The sequence below is a fragment of the Schistocerca nitens genome, chromosome 7 (assembly GCF_023898315.1).
Source record: "Schistocerca nitens isolate TAMUIC-IGC-003100 chromosome 7, iqSchNite1.1, whole genome shotgun sequence".
Classification (NCBI taxonomy): Eukaryota; Metazoa; Arthropoda; class Insecta; order Orthoptera; family Acrididae; genus Schistocerca; species Schistocerca nitens.
In genome coordinates, this window is record NC_064620.1 from 184,728,796 (window position 1) to 184,742,750 (window position 13,955).

The window sequence follows — 13,955 nt, forward strand, 5'->3', positions numbered from 1 at the left end:
CATAACAGCGATCTCAGAAAGGTACCAGTTAGTTGAATGTATCAATTACAGTCATTGGAAAAGGAATGGACAAGGTACAGGGACACAGTACTAGAAGTGGCTAAAGAATGTCATGGAACAGTAGTGTGTAAAAGTAGGATGAAGAAAACAGCTTGGTGGAATGACACAGTCAAGGCAGCCTGTAAAAGGAAAAAGAAGGCGTATCAAAAATGGCTACATACTATAACTTAGGCACACAGAGAAAGTTATGTTGAAGAAAGAAACAAAGCCAAACAGATAACTGCAGCATCCAAGAAGAAATCCTGGGAAGATTTTGGAAACAGGTTGGAGACTATGGGTCAAGCTGCTGGAAAACCATTCTGGAGTGTAATTAGTACTCTTCGAAAGGGAGGTATGAAGGAAATGACAAGTATTTTGGACAGGTAAGGAAAACTGCTGGTGAATCCTGGGGATGCCTTGGGCAGATGGAGGGAATATTTTGAAGAGTTGCTTAATGTAGGTGAAAATACAATCAGTAATGTTTTATATTTCGAGGTAGAATGGGATAGGAATGATGATGGAAATAGCATCACATTTGAGGAAGTGGAGAAAATGGTAAATAGATTGCAGTGCAATAAAGCAGCTGGGGTGGATGAAATTAAGTCGGAACTCATCAAATACAGTGGAATGGCAGATCTTAAATGGCTAGACAGGATAATTGAAATGGCCTGGGAGTCGGGACAGGTTCCATCAGATTGGACAAAAGCAGTAATCAAACCAATCTTTAAACATGGAAACAGAAAAGATTGTCACAACTACAGAGGTATCTCTTTAATCAGCGTTGTGGGTAAAATCTTCTGAGGTATTGTTGAAAGGAAAGTTCGAGTATTAGTTGAGGACCAATCGGATGAATATCAGTGTGGGTTTAGGCCTCTTAGAGGTTGTCAGGACCAGATCTTTAGCTTACGGCAAATAATGGAGAAGTGTTATGAGTGGAACAGGGAATTGTATCTATGCTTTATAGATCTAGAAAAGACATATGACCGGGTTCCTAGGAGGAAGTTATTGTCTGTTCTACGAGATTATGGAATAGGAGGCAAACTTTTGCAAGCAATTAAAGGTATTTACATGGATAGTCACGCAGCAGTTAGAGTTGATGGTAAATTGAGTTCATGGTTCAGAGTAGTTTCAGGGGTAAGACAAGGTTGCAACCTGTCTCCACTGTTGTTCATATTATTTACGGATCATATGTTGAAAACAATAGACTGGCGGGGTGAGATTAAGATATGTGAACAGAAAATAAGCAGTCTTGCATATGCGGATGACTTAGTTGTGATGGCAGATTCGATTGAAAGTTTGCAAAGTAATATTTCAGAGCTAGATCAGAAATGTAAGGACTATGGTATGAAGTTTAGCATCTCCAAAACGAAATTAATGTCAGTGGGAAAGAAATATAAACGGATTGAGTGCCAAATAGGAGGAACAAAGTTAGAACAGGTGGACGGTTTCAAGTACTTAGGGTGCATATTGTCACAGGATGGCAACATAGTGAAAGAACTGGAAGCGAGGTGTAGCAAAGCTAATGCAGTGAGCGCTCAGCTACGATGTAATCTCTTCTGCAAGAAGGAAGTCAGTACCAAGACTAAGTTATCTGTGCACCGTTCAATCTTTCGACCAACCTTGTTGTATGAGAGCGAAAGCTAGGTGGATTCAGGTTACCTTATCAACAAGGTTGAGGTTACGGATATGAAAGTAGCTAGGATGATTGCAGGTACTAGTAGATGGGAACAATGGCAGGAGGGTGTCCACAATGAGGAAATCAAAGAAAAACTGGGAATGAACTCTATAGATGTAGCAGTCAGGGCGAACAGGCTTAGATGGTGGGGTCATATTACATGCATGGGAGAAGCAAGGTTACCCAAGAGACTCATGGGTTCAGCAGTAGAGGGAAGGAGGAGTCGGGGGCAGACCAAGGAGAAGGTACCTGGATTCGGTTAAGAATGATTTTGAAGTAATAGGTTTAACATCAGAAGAGACACAAATGTTAGCACTGAACAGGGGATCATGGAGGAATTTTATGAGGGGGGGGGGGGCTGTGCTCCAGACTGAACGCTGAAAGGCATAATCAGTCTTAAATGATTATGATGATGATGATGATATTCAAGAGTATAATTTCAAGTCTACACACACACGTTAAAAAAAGTTAAATTTATGCTGGCATATTTAGAAACCATATGTTTATTAAACTGTAAGACGTACAGCTATGGAACTTGGGACACATTAACGAATCTCTCAAGTTAGATTACAGAGGTTGAGTATTTCCTCCACGAACAACACTACATCGTTACTCGATTCCTCACATACTCGGGTAAGCACGTCCATCGTCACTGAAGTTATGCCGGTACTGATCAGACTCTTCATCTCTTCTAGGATCTGTGGTAGTGTTGGGGCACAAACGTTGTCAAAAAAATGGTTCAAATGGCTCTGAGCACTATGGGACTCAACTGCTGTGGTCATAAGTCCCCTAGAACTTAGAACTACTTAAACCTAACTAACCTAAGGACAGCACACAACACCCAGCCATCACGAGGCAGAGAAAATCCCTGACCCCGCCGGGAATCGAACCCGGGAACAAACGTTGTCCTTAATGTATCCCCACAGGAGGGGGTCAGCTGAGAAATGCAAAGTCACTGGTTGATTAACGACGAATCCAACAGCTCGGTGGCTTTCATCGATCTTTATACACTTGACGACTCCAGTGATGGGGTGCCCCGTCTTGTTGAAAACAAATGTTGTCCTCATTCAGCCTCGGAAACGACCAGTTTTCTAACACAGCAAGATTCTGCTAACAGTTAACTGTGTTTCGATCAGGGAAGAGTGGGCCGTAAATGGATAAGTGGGGTATCGCACAAAACAGATGACCTTTGGTTGAATATCGCACGTGTTCAGTGTTTGCATGTGGGTTCTGTAGCCTCCATATTCGAATATGGTGTTTGTTTACATCCCCAGTAAGGTGGAAAGCCGCTTCATCACTGAGCATGATGCGTTGTGTGAAAGTGTTATCATTGTCAATAGCGTTTTGAAACTCGTCAACAAACGCCATCTGTCTGCGCTTGTCGTCATGAGTAGAGCCCGTAGCAGCTCCAACTTGTACTGCTTCACAACGAACCGAAGTCTCAAAACATGCCGAATTGTTTTTGTAAGCAGTTTAACTCCCAACTTGCACGACGAGTTGTTTTTGTAGGACTACATTGGAAAGCGGTTTGAATTTATGTGACACTTTCGTCGGAAAAACAAGGGCAGCCAGGATTATTTTCTCTGCATACACATCTTGTATCTACAAACTGCGGATACCATCCGCCAATGTTCTATCAATTCGGAGGATGAGTTGGGTACCTCAGCCTGAAATTTTTTTGCACTGTAATATCGGAACTACTGTTCAAAAACTCGAGTAGCTACTTTGCATCATATGACGGTTACCAGACAAACAGCAGACTACGAAAATTACCAATATATTCGTGCCTCGAATTACCGAGCCGTGGCGCAGCAATTGATTGTTTTGACAATCTAAGGGGTTGCAATACGTATACCCTTTTTGAAGCATTCTTTACATACATTTCATACCGTATGAATCAGACACATTTCCGTCAGTTGAGTTATATACGAATATTTGCACAATACTGCACTCTGTCCACGATGACTCTCACAGTTATTGTTTTGGTACGAATGTGTACAAGCGAATATGGTCTTTTCGGTCACCTGTTAAAATGGTACGCGCATCTCGTGGTCGTGCGGTAGCGTTCTCGCTTCCCACGCCCGGGTTCCCGGGTTCGATTCCCGGCGGGGTCAGGGATTTTCTCTGCCTCGTGATGGCTGGGTGTTGTGTGCTGTCGTTAGGTTAGTTAGGTTTAAGTAGTTCTAAGTTCTAGGGGACTCATGACCAAAGATGTTAAGTCCCATAGTGCTCAGAGCCATTTTTAAAATGGTACGGAAAATATTAGATTCCACAGCGTACACGAGGGTAACAGGTCTGTGAAATTTTAATACATGCCACAAGTTTTAAGACTTACGATATGCGGTAGGACACATGATCTTACATTTCAAAATGATCATAACACCGAAATTTCAATCGTTGTGATTGAAGAAATAGCGAAAATGTCGTCCCGGGAAAGGTTCAAAATGAATGTGAACCGTGATCAAGGAAAGGAAATCAAATTCTGAACTTTATTTTTCTGGTATAATTGAGAAGGATTCCGCGGCCAGAGTCTGTTCACATAAATGTTTACTGAGTGTCGTATCGTGTGATAATGTAAAAATACATACTGGCGAAACCAAGAATCAAAAAGCAATAGACAGCAGCAGTTCCCCACTCCCCCCACTGTTGCAACCTGGTATAATACTGTGCCCGCTCATTCCGCCTCAAGTGACCAGTCATAACAACGACTTTTTAAAATTCACCGTAACTTCATGCTCAGATAGTAGCAATGACAAAATACAAGGAGCTCTACACAGCTTAAGCACATCAGTGGACCCAGAAGAATGCCACTGTGACCGTGGCCGAAACGTTGGTTTCTACACCATAGGTTTTCCACATTATACCACTGTATAATACTCAGAAATCTTTTGTCAACATTCTTTTTCTGCATTAACATTTCCTCAGACTGTGTCCTGTTAGCCTATCTTCTGTTAAACTTACGGCGCAAAGCAGTTCTCGCCCTGGTTCTGTTAAGTACTTCATCATTAGCTATCTGAACTATTCATTTAATCTTCAGAATTTTTCTGTAACTCTGCTTCTGTTGTCTTTTTGTTGGTTGACTGATTCGGGGGAGGGGACCGAACAGCAAAGTCATCGGTCCCATTGGGTTAGGGAAGAATGGGGAAGGAATTCCGCCGTGTTATTTCAAAGGAAACATCCCGGCATTTGTCTGAAGCGATTTAGGTAAATCTCGGAAAACCTAAATCAGGATGGCCAGACGCAGGTTTGAACCGTCGTCCTCCCGAAAGCGACTCCAGTGTGCTAACCACTGCGCCACCTACCTCGGTTCTCGTTTAGTCTGTACTGAAAAGCACCCCATTTTATGGAAGTAACCATATAGGGTTACACCCCGGACAAATATTTTCAGGAAAAATTACCACACATTTAAATTTATTTGCGAGGCCATCGACCACAGCATGCGCAGATACATTTGTTTAGTAAATAAAAACGCCTTCTCTTGCTACACTGTCTTATTCTCCCAGACGCGTTTCGCCTTTTTTCACTTTAAGGCAGCATTATTGGTATCTGTTTACATAATGATACATTTATGATACTCTTTTTTTATATGTTTTATTCGTAGATTGTAAAACAGTTCACTTTTGCTTTTTATGTAAATAAGTTATTACTAACAGTTCGCGTTTTTAATTGGCATACGCTTTTCCCCTCATCTGGTCACATGCTGGAGGTCGCACTACCGCACTATAATACGAATCATAAGCATGTTTTTATGTTTCGAGCATTTTAGTCACACTTTTAATTTTGTCTACCTTTGTTGTTGTGATGTACTATCGGTCCTCTGTCACTAATGTAGACAATTGATAGAAAACTCTGGCTTCACGACGTAACTACTTTCAGTTCACTATGTATTTCATCCTGTTTACATGTTTACGTACATGTTGCCAACCTAACGAAGTACATGCTGAAAATTCCCGTCTATTCATTATTGAAAAAAGGCGAAACGCGTCTGGGAGAATAAAAGCCAGTGCAGCAAGAAAAGGTGTTTTTATCTGCAAAACAAATATATAAATCTGCAATAACTCGCTAAATATATGTTACTTCTTTAATAAAAGGTTTATAGCTATGGCTACTTCATATTCTCTTCTAGTCACTTGTTTTGCTACCTAAAAGCAGAACTTGTCTGCTGCCTTCTAATTCCCGCGGCATCAGCAGACTTAATTTGCTCTTCCGAGTCCATTGCCATCTCTGATTTCATTGCCACGTCATCCTTGAACTTTAAAGGTCTATTTCTTCTCCCTCAATTTCAATTCTTTACAAAATTTCTCCATAGCTTCCGGAAGTGGTTGCTGAGAGCTCTAATTGAACAACGCGGGCGTGGGCTACAATTCTGTCTCATTCTGTTCTGACGACGTGCGACTCTTTTACGTCTAACTGTTCTCATCGCTGCAATATGGTTTCTGTAAAACTGGCAAACAATGTTTCCCTCTCCGCATTTAATCCGTAACAACTTCTAAATTTTAAGGGAGACTTACGGTAAAAATCAACTCACGTAATTAACTTTATATTAAAAATTAAGAAATTCCTCCAGCTGTATTTAAGGAGTTGATTTTATTTTGCCTCAACATTACCTGGCAAGACATTAATTTTGTGAAAGTTTGACTAAACCTATCTGCACTGAAACTTTTACTAATATTTAAGAGAACTATTTTCCAAATTAGGCAAGACAACAGAAGCAACGAAGTTTCCATTGGTGCCGATTGTACAGAAGTCTTGCGGCTGAAATAAAGAGCCCCCCCCTCTCTCTCTCTCTCTCTCTCTCTCTCTCTCTCACACACACACACACACACACACTTCAAATCGAACACCAACCCTATCGAGCGCCTCTCTCTCTGGCAATTTCCCTGTCCCCCCTCTCTTTGTTCATCTCCTCCACTCTCCCTCTGTCCATCTTTTACTCACCCCCCCTCGCTGTCCACCTCATCGCCCTCCCTTTCTCCTCTAGTTTCTTCCTCCGGCCCTCTCTGTCCGTATCCACTGCCCTCCCCCCTCTGTCTGCCCATTTGCACTTCCCCCGTTTCTTTCCAGATTATCACCCCTATTCCAGTAGGAGGTTTCTGATCCTTAACCGCACATTATTTCTTTCCATATAGTACGTAACATGTATAGGCTACCAAGTTTGGTTGAAGTCTATCCAGAGAGTCAGGCGGAGCTACATACCCTCGGCTTTGCCCACGTATGCCTAAATTCCACATACTGCAAAGACCTTAACATAATTCGCACAAATATGTACACATATTTTACCTGTATCACTAGCGAACTTCACGGTGCAGTTTTGTTTTCTGTCGGCTCAAGGCTTCTGATGTCATATCCTCTGAACAACGTGTCATACACTGCTATCATCTGGCACCAACATCCACGAATATATGTGGATTTTGTCTGAGTCATCAGTCTTCTAGCTGGTTTGATGCAGCCCGCCACAAATTCCTCACCTGTGCCAACCTCTACACCTCACAGTAGCACTTGCAACCTAGGTCCGCAATTACTTGCTGGATGTATTCGAACCTCTGTCTCCATTTACAGTTTTTACCCTCTACAGCTCGTTCCAGTACTTTGGACGTTCTTCCCTTATGTCTTAAGAGATATCCTACCATCTGCTTGTTATCAGTGTTTTCCATATAGTCGTTTCATCGATTTTTCAGAGAACATCCTCATTCCTTACCTTATTAGTCCATCTAATTTATAACATTCTTCTGTAGCACCCCACCTCAAATACTGAGATTCTGTTCTATTTTTCAACAGTCGATATTTCCCTACCATGCACTGCTGTTCTCCAAACATAAATTATGTGGGTGCTATCTATGAAATGTTTTGCTAACAGAGGAAGTAGTAAAGAAGTAATAAATTAAAACGGCATGCATATGCGACAGTTTTTCACGCATCTCTTTGTTTGTGAGGCTGTATCTCCTGAACTATGTGTTTCATAATGGTATATTTTTGCAGATATATTGAATGGTGTATGTGAATACTGCCTCCAATATGTGTTGCTAATGGAGTTGCAGTAAATAAGTATTAAATTAAAATGCTGTGCCTAATGTGGCAGTTTTACTGCACGAACAGCGAAAATGTAGTAAGGGATAAACTTCTTTTCTTTCATCATTTTGTGAGTGTTATCAGCGACAAATTTTTTAAAATGTTTAAAACTGTGTGAAGTTTGTTGTAAGTCAATAAGTGCTCTCATTCTCAAGTAATGGCTATTTGGGTGTCGTGGACTCCACGGTTTTTTCATCTCCACACCTTTAAAAGAGAGGCCTTTCCCTCCCCCTCCCTCCCTCTCTCAAATTTGTGACACTACTTGAATGTACAGTAGTTCCTAAAATAAATATCCGTATGGGAATAACATGAATCAAATAGCCCATGACAACTGATTATGGACGATAACATACTGCAGAATAAAGTGTCAAAACAATAAGGATTTTAGTTCCTTTGAAAACTTATTCACATTAAGGATTTATGTTGTTTACTTAGAATGTATGTTGTGCAACATTTATTGGGCTTCAAACAAAAACTGAGAGACATTCCATGTTTTTCCATATTTCAGGAGACAGTTATTGTGGTAAATGACGAGAGTTCCACTAGAGTTGTTGTTTTTTAGAGTTTTTTTTTTACGAGTAGTCTTCGCGATTCTGAATGGTCATATTCCGGCAGACACGTTGCCATCTTTGCCAAAGGAAAGCGGTGAGCCTTCAGTAGCACACAAGCGGAGAGAGGCTGGCGGCAAACATCCGGAAGCCTTCGCCGACAACAACTTGTTTGGACAGCGGCGGCCGGCCTGGATTCACGGCATTCTCTTGTGCTCTCGGAACTCCAGCGCAGAGTAAACGTGAAGTAGACCTCATTCCGAACTCTTTAAGGGTGCGCCGGCCAAGCACTTTCCGTGCCTTCCACCTGCCGAACGCTCTTCCCTGCTGCAAGCAATTTCTGTTCTCGAAGCAATCGAATGTTACACCTAGACGCAGAAGCCACAGTCTGGTCCAGCCACGTGGGTCACGTATCTGTGGTACATTTCACATTTCTTTCTTACAGATAGACATATCTAAATAGCTATCGTAACTCAAGAATCTTTGCCCTCATGGTGGAATTTTCCAGAGACAATAGATTGTCGGTTATTCACTATTAGTCTTGACTTTGTAAGTTTTATACGTGTTGAAACGTCCCCTTTCAATAATAGTACACTACTGTGCTTAAACTGACGCACAATATTTTTAGCGCAACGCAATCTGACTTTCAATAATCTCTACAAGAGAATGGCCCTGACTAACATTAACCTGTACTTTTCACAAATCACTTACCTCACAAAAATCTTGGTTACTCCCCCTACTGCAATACAACCAGCGCCACTACTGCCAGCTAAATAAAAGATTCAAACTATGGAAGGCACTAACTACTGATAGGGATAGTTAGCAAATGAAAGATATTAATAGAGAACAAACAATGTATTTACCTTGATATCATCATATATATATATATATAGCAGTTCAAGACAAATTTCAAAACTCCGCCATCTCTCTCCCCACATCCACCACTGCTGGCGGCTCACCTCCAACTGCGCAATGCTACGCGCTGTTCACAGCCAGCTGCCTAACACTACAATTGCGAGTATTACAACAATGCAAATCAGCCACAGACTGCACACAGCACAGCCAGTGATTTTCATACAGAGGTGGCGTTACCAATAAAAAAACCTAAACAGCCTACTTACATAGTCCCCATGCTCCCCACAAAAAATTTTACAAATTTTTTTGGGCGCTGGCCAATACATATTTGTTAAAAATTTTTTCACAATTACAATAACAAAGAAATCAAATGCACACACTTATTGATACAATGTTGGTCAAAAGCTAAAATTTTCTCACAGTCCATAAAGACAGTCCTGATCGTTGATCACACTAAAATTGCCGTGTTTTTCTCAAAGTCTGAGCAGTAAAAGAAAATGCACACGGAATTAGTGGATTTCCATGCAGTCTTGAAGAAGTAGTGTTGTCCTTCGAAACAGAAAGACAGTGCTGACTCTTGACATGCAGACAGGTAATGGGCCACAACAGAGCAAACCCACAACAGAGTCAGTCGAAGTTTTGAAGAGTATTGGTGGGTAGGTCATCACAGAGCAGACCCACTGCAGTCCTGGTAGAGATTACGGTATTGGTGGGCCATCAAAGATGCAGACCCACTGTAGTCCATGTAGAAATAATGGTACTGGTGAGTCAGCAAAGATGCAGAGCCACTGTAGTCCTTGTAGAGATTACGGTACTGGTGGGCCATCAAAGATGCAGACCCACTGTAGTCCTTGTAGAGATGGCCAGCAGCCATCTGTTGTGACTGTGCAGGTGCACAATCACCATTGAAGAGTCTTGCAGATAATATAGCAAGTCCATAACCACCACTTGTGCACTCACAAAGTTTTGGAATTGTCCTTAGAACCAGCAATGCTGTCATCCAGTCCCTTGCTGAATTATTAACACACGTGCAAACACTAACAGTCCCTACTTCTCACATATTGTCCATATACTATGACCAACAGAAACGTGTGCAGTGAAATGTAACTTACAAGTTAATAATATGATGAACTGGTGTCAATTACAATTTTATAACATAAGAATACAATAACAAAGGTACAAAATACATCATTAAAAACATAATAATACAGATAACATTTGTAGTACAAGCTTTACAAAAGAATAGAAATAAAAATATACATCGATGTTACAGGAATTATGAGATAAGTAGATACATAAAAGATCAGAATAAATTTTAAAACATCAACTTCACACATAAGCATTAAAACAAAACAGAATAAATAATGTCTAAGCATATTTACAAGGTAAATAACATATTATTAATGCCAATTATATTTGAGGATAACAGTATTCCTCATCATAGTGAATGTAGCTTAGTATTAGAAGAAGAAAAAATTCTATGAAACTACACAGAGACAGGAAGAAAACAAATACACAAGGGTACACAAACACATAGTGGGATAACACAAAAGGAAAGGACAGGGTTTCTTTTACTGCAGTATTTTGCAAACAAAACTTTCTTTACTTCTCGGAGATCTCCCTTCGTTCTTCATTATTTCGAAAAAGTCCTATCTATACCTGCTTTCTGTACTTTTTTTGTATAACTTCTCAATGCATTTCTTCCAATTCATCGCAACTCATTCTTTTAGATAGTACCCCCTCTTAAGCTAACTTAAATCTACTGAGCTCAGATGCTAAACTAAGGGATGAGGCAATGCAGCAGGACAAAACAATTAACACAAACAGCAATGACAAAAAAAACATGGAAATTTGCAAAGCAAGCTACAGTAAATCTAAATTACCAAGCAATTCACATTACAACTAATATGAGGCAATGCGTAGCAAACAAGAAAAATAAATTTGGCTTAGCAGAGTAACACAAATTCAAATTCAGCAACACTATGCCTGGCAAACAGCATAACTTATACCTAAACATGACAAAGTTCAAGCAGAAAAAGTATTACACTAAAAATGGCCATGTCTAATACCTATGTCACATCTTAACACTAGAGTGATGCATCACAATTTATTCTACAAAAGAAATTAACAAGTACTTGAAAAGAAAACTATGATTGCAGTTCCTGTGAAGGGAAATGTCTTTTTGTGCTCCCTCATTTTTTTTGAAAAAATTATTATTTACTCGATCTGTAGACAGAAAATATTTATATTAGCACATCTATAAAATTTTATTTGAACCAATGCTGCAGTGCAGCTAAAAACTAGATATTAAACAAAATAGTCAAAGCAAGGCGTGAAACGTCATTCACTAGCCATATGGCATTTCATAGTGCAGTAAACAATCTTTCAACTAGAAAGACAATAGATGTGAAATGTTTCTCATCATTTCATTTCAGTAAATATCATAAATTAAGAGCTCCACAGTGTAATCATATGTTTTCCAGTTCGACGGTGTCGTTTTTGCGATGCTTTCTACAAAGGAACGTCAATAACGGGGATAATGGCCTCCCCTTTTTTTTTTTTCTACCACCTAATGGCTTTTTCTCAAGCGGCTGGCACACCTGGCCGCTCAGCTGGGTGCCCACGACGCATTACGTGCAGGTGGTCACTGAACTTTCTTACCGAAATATTTACGACACCAGTTTCCGCTACAGTGACAGTCTCATATAAATATATTTCACAGGTCAAGAATTTGGGTTACAAATCTGTAGAAACAAAATCCTATAAATATAGCAGCGTCCAAAAAATTTTCGCCAGCATTGTGATACATTCACGCATATACACACATTTCATAACTCTTAAAGTACGATTCTCGGTTTACAACATCCTTTTTCACCAGTCAGAGTCCCTACCTCCTATTCATTATTCATATACATATAAACACGTAATCACATTCCTTATATAGCATCATCTTATTGATCATAAACATACCGCAACAGCATAATACACATCGTCGTCGTAAAAATAACATCATAACACCTCAGTCAAATCTCAAAATCGTCGTAGTTTCCTCCAATAGTTTCAAAACCTAAAAAAATTCTCTGCTCATTTCAATAGTGTCATCAACCTCAAACGTACTTTAAAAATCATGATCCCATACCAAATACATCATTCAAAGCTCTCATAGTATCACAATGGTTCCGAAAAAATATGAACAGTTCACAAAGTACAGACAAAATACAATTTCATAAGTGTGAAGTTATCCAACGGTGTAATTACGTAAACATCTGTCACTGATGTAAAATAAATGTTTGTCTCTCTCAGTTAAATGATCAGATAGCTGTGTAATTCTGTGTTAGAGAAATATGGTACCGATGTGTAAAGTTGTATAAGCAAATACCATATTAGCTAGGGTTCCTTGTGGTTGCCACACACATGGTACACAAAGTAAGTGTGTACCCCCCTGAGGATAAATGTAATTATACCCTCAGATGTTACAAATTACAGCAATAGAATGAAATGTATCATGGAAAACTTCCTTTGTAATTAAAAAATCTTTAAAAATAAGTGTACTGTAGCGCTAAACTGTGCGTCATGTTGTAATATAACCTCTGTGAAAGTATCGTAGTTATCGTCCTCCGAAAGCTAAGTTCTGTAGAAGTCAATGTACTTACCTCATGATAAACAAAAGTGAAATACTTTGTGTATAGATATCTTAGTTATTACGCTTATTGTTGTGATGAAGAAAGTACTGTACTGTAACGTATTGTTGTGCCACGAAAAAGGCTGTCTCATTGTTGCTATACCACAAAAGTTACTACTAAAACATGTTTTTCTTTCCAGAAGAATTCAGAAAACTGTGCAGATATAAAACAGATACACCGCAAAAGCAACATTGTAAATTGTCACTCATTAGTAGTGTCGTGATAAAACCGTGTAGTTGTCACGTAAACTAACCACTGTGTCGTCTGGTATCTCACGGAAAGTATTTAAATCCAGAATGTATTTTCAAGTAAACCAAAATGTTGCATTAAAATCTCATTAGCAGTATTAGTATGTGTCCTAAGTATGTAAGCCTGATAGTCGTTACGTAATCGTGCAACTAACAAGCAAGAATGTACAAATACAACACTGTGTCGTCTGTTCACTATAATAATGCATTCGTAATTTCTGTTTAAATAAGTTCTCTTGGTTCTTGATTGGATATTTAACTTCAAACATTGTTGCATGGTAACAGTTTCTAAGTCTGACAATGAATACTAGAAATGTGAAGTGAAAAGTTTTATGGCAAAGACTAAGTTAAAAAGCAGATCATTTCTCAATAAACGGTTTTACATGTGAAATGTGGTGTATACCTTTGCTCTTCCTAGTACGCAGTTTCAACTTTAACGCAATTATCAAGTGGTATACGTCGGTAAAGAATATTGGAATTTTTCTCAAGGTTAGCGTCTATGTTATTTCTCTCTGAGCCAGCTGGCGCAAGCGGCTGCCTGCGGTGCGAGTCATTGTCTGTCTCTTTGTTGGCGTGCGTCGTTATTGGGATTAGGAGACCTAACTTCTACAAATTCGCCTTGCCGAGAGGGCCCAGCTCTGTTAAAATCCCGCCAGTTCTGATGAAATTCAGGTCTGTCGTTATGTCGGTAGTTTACATAGTTTCATTTCTGTCTGTCATGTGGTGGAGAATTTCTCCTGGAATCGTAACTGCGCGGTGGACCGTTGCGTCTGAAGTTATTCTGTCTCCCTTGATAATAATTGTTTTGGTACCCATATTGTCTGTTTCTAAGGTAATC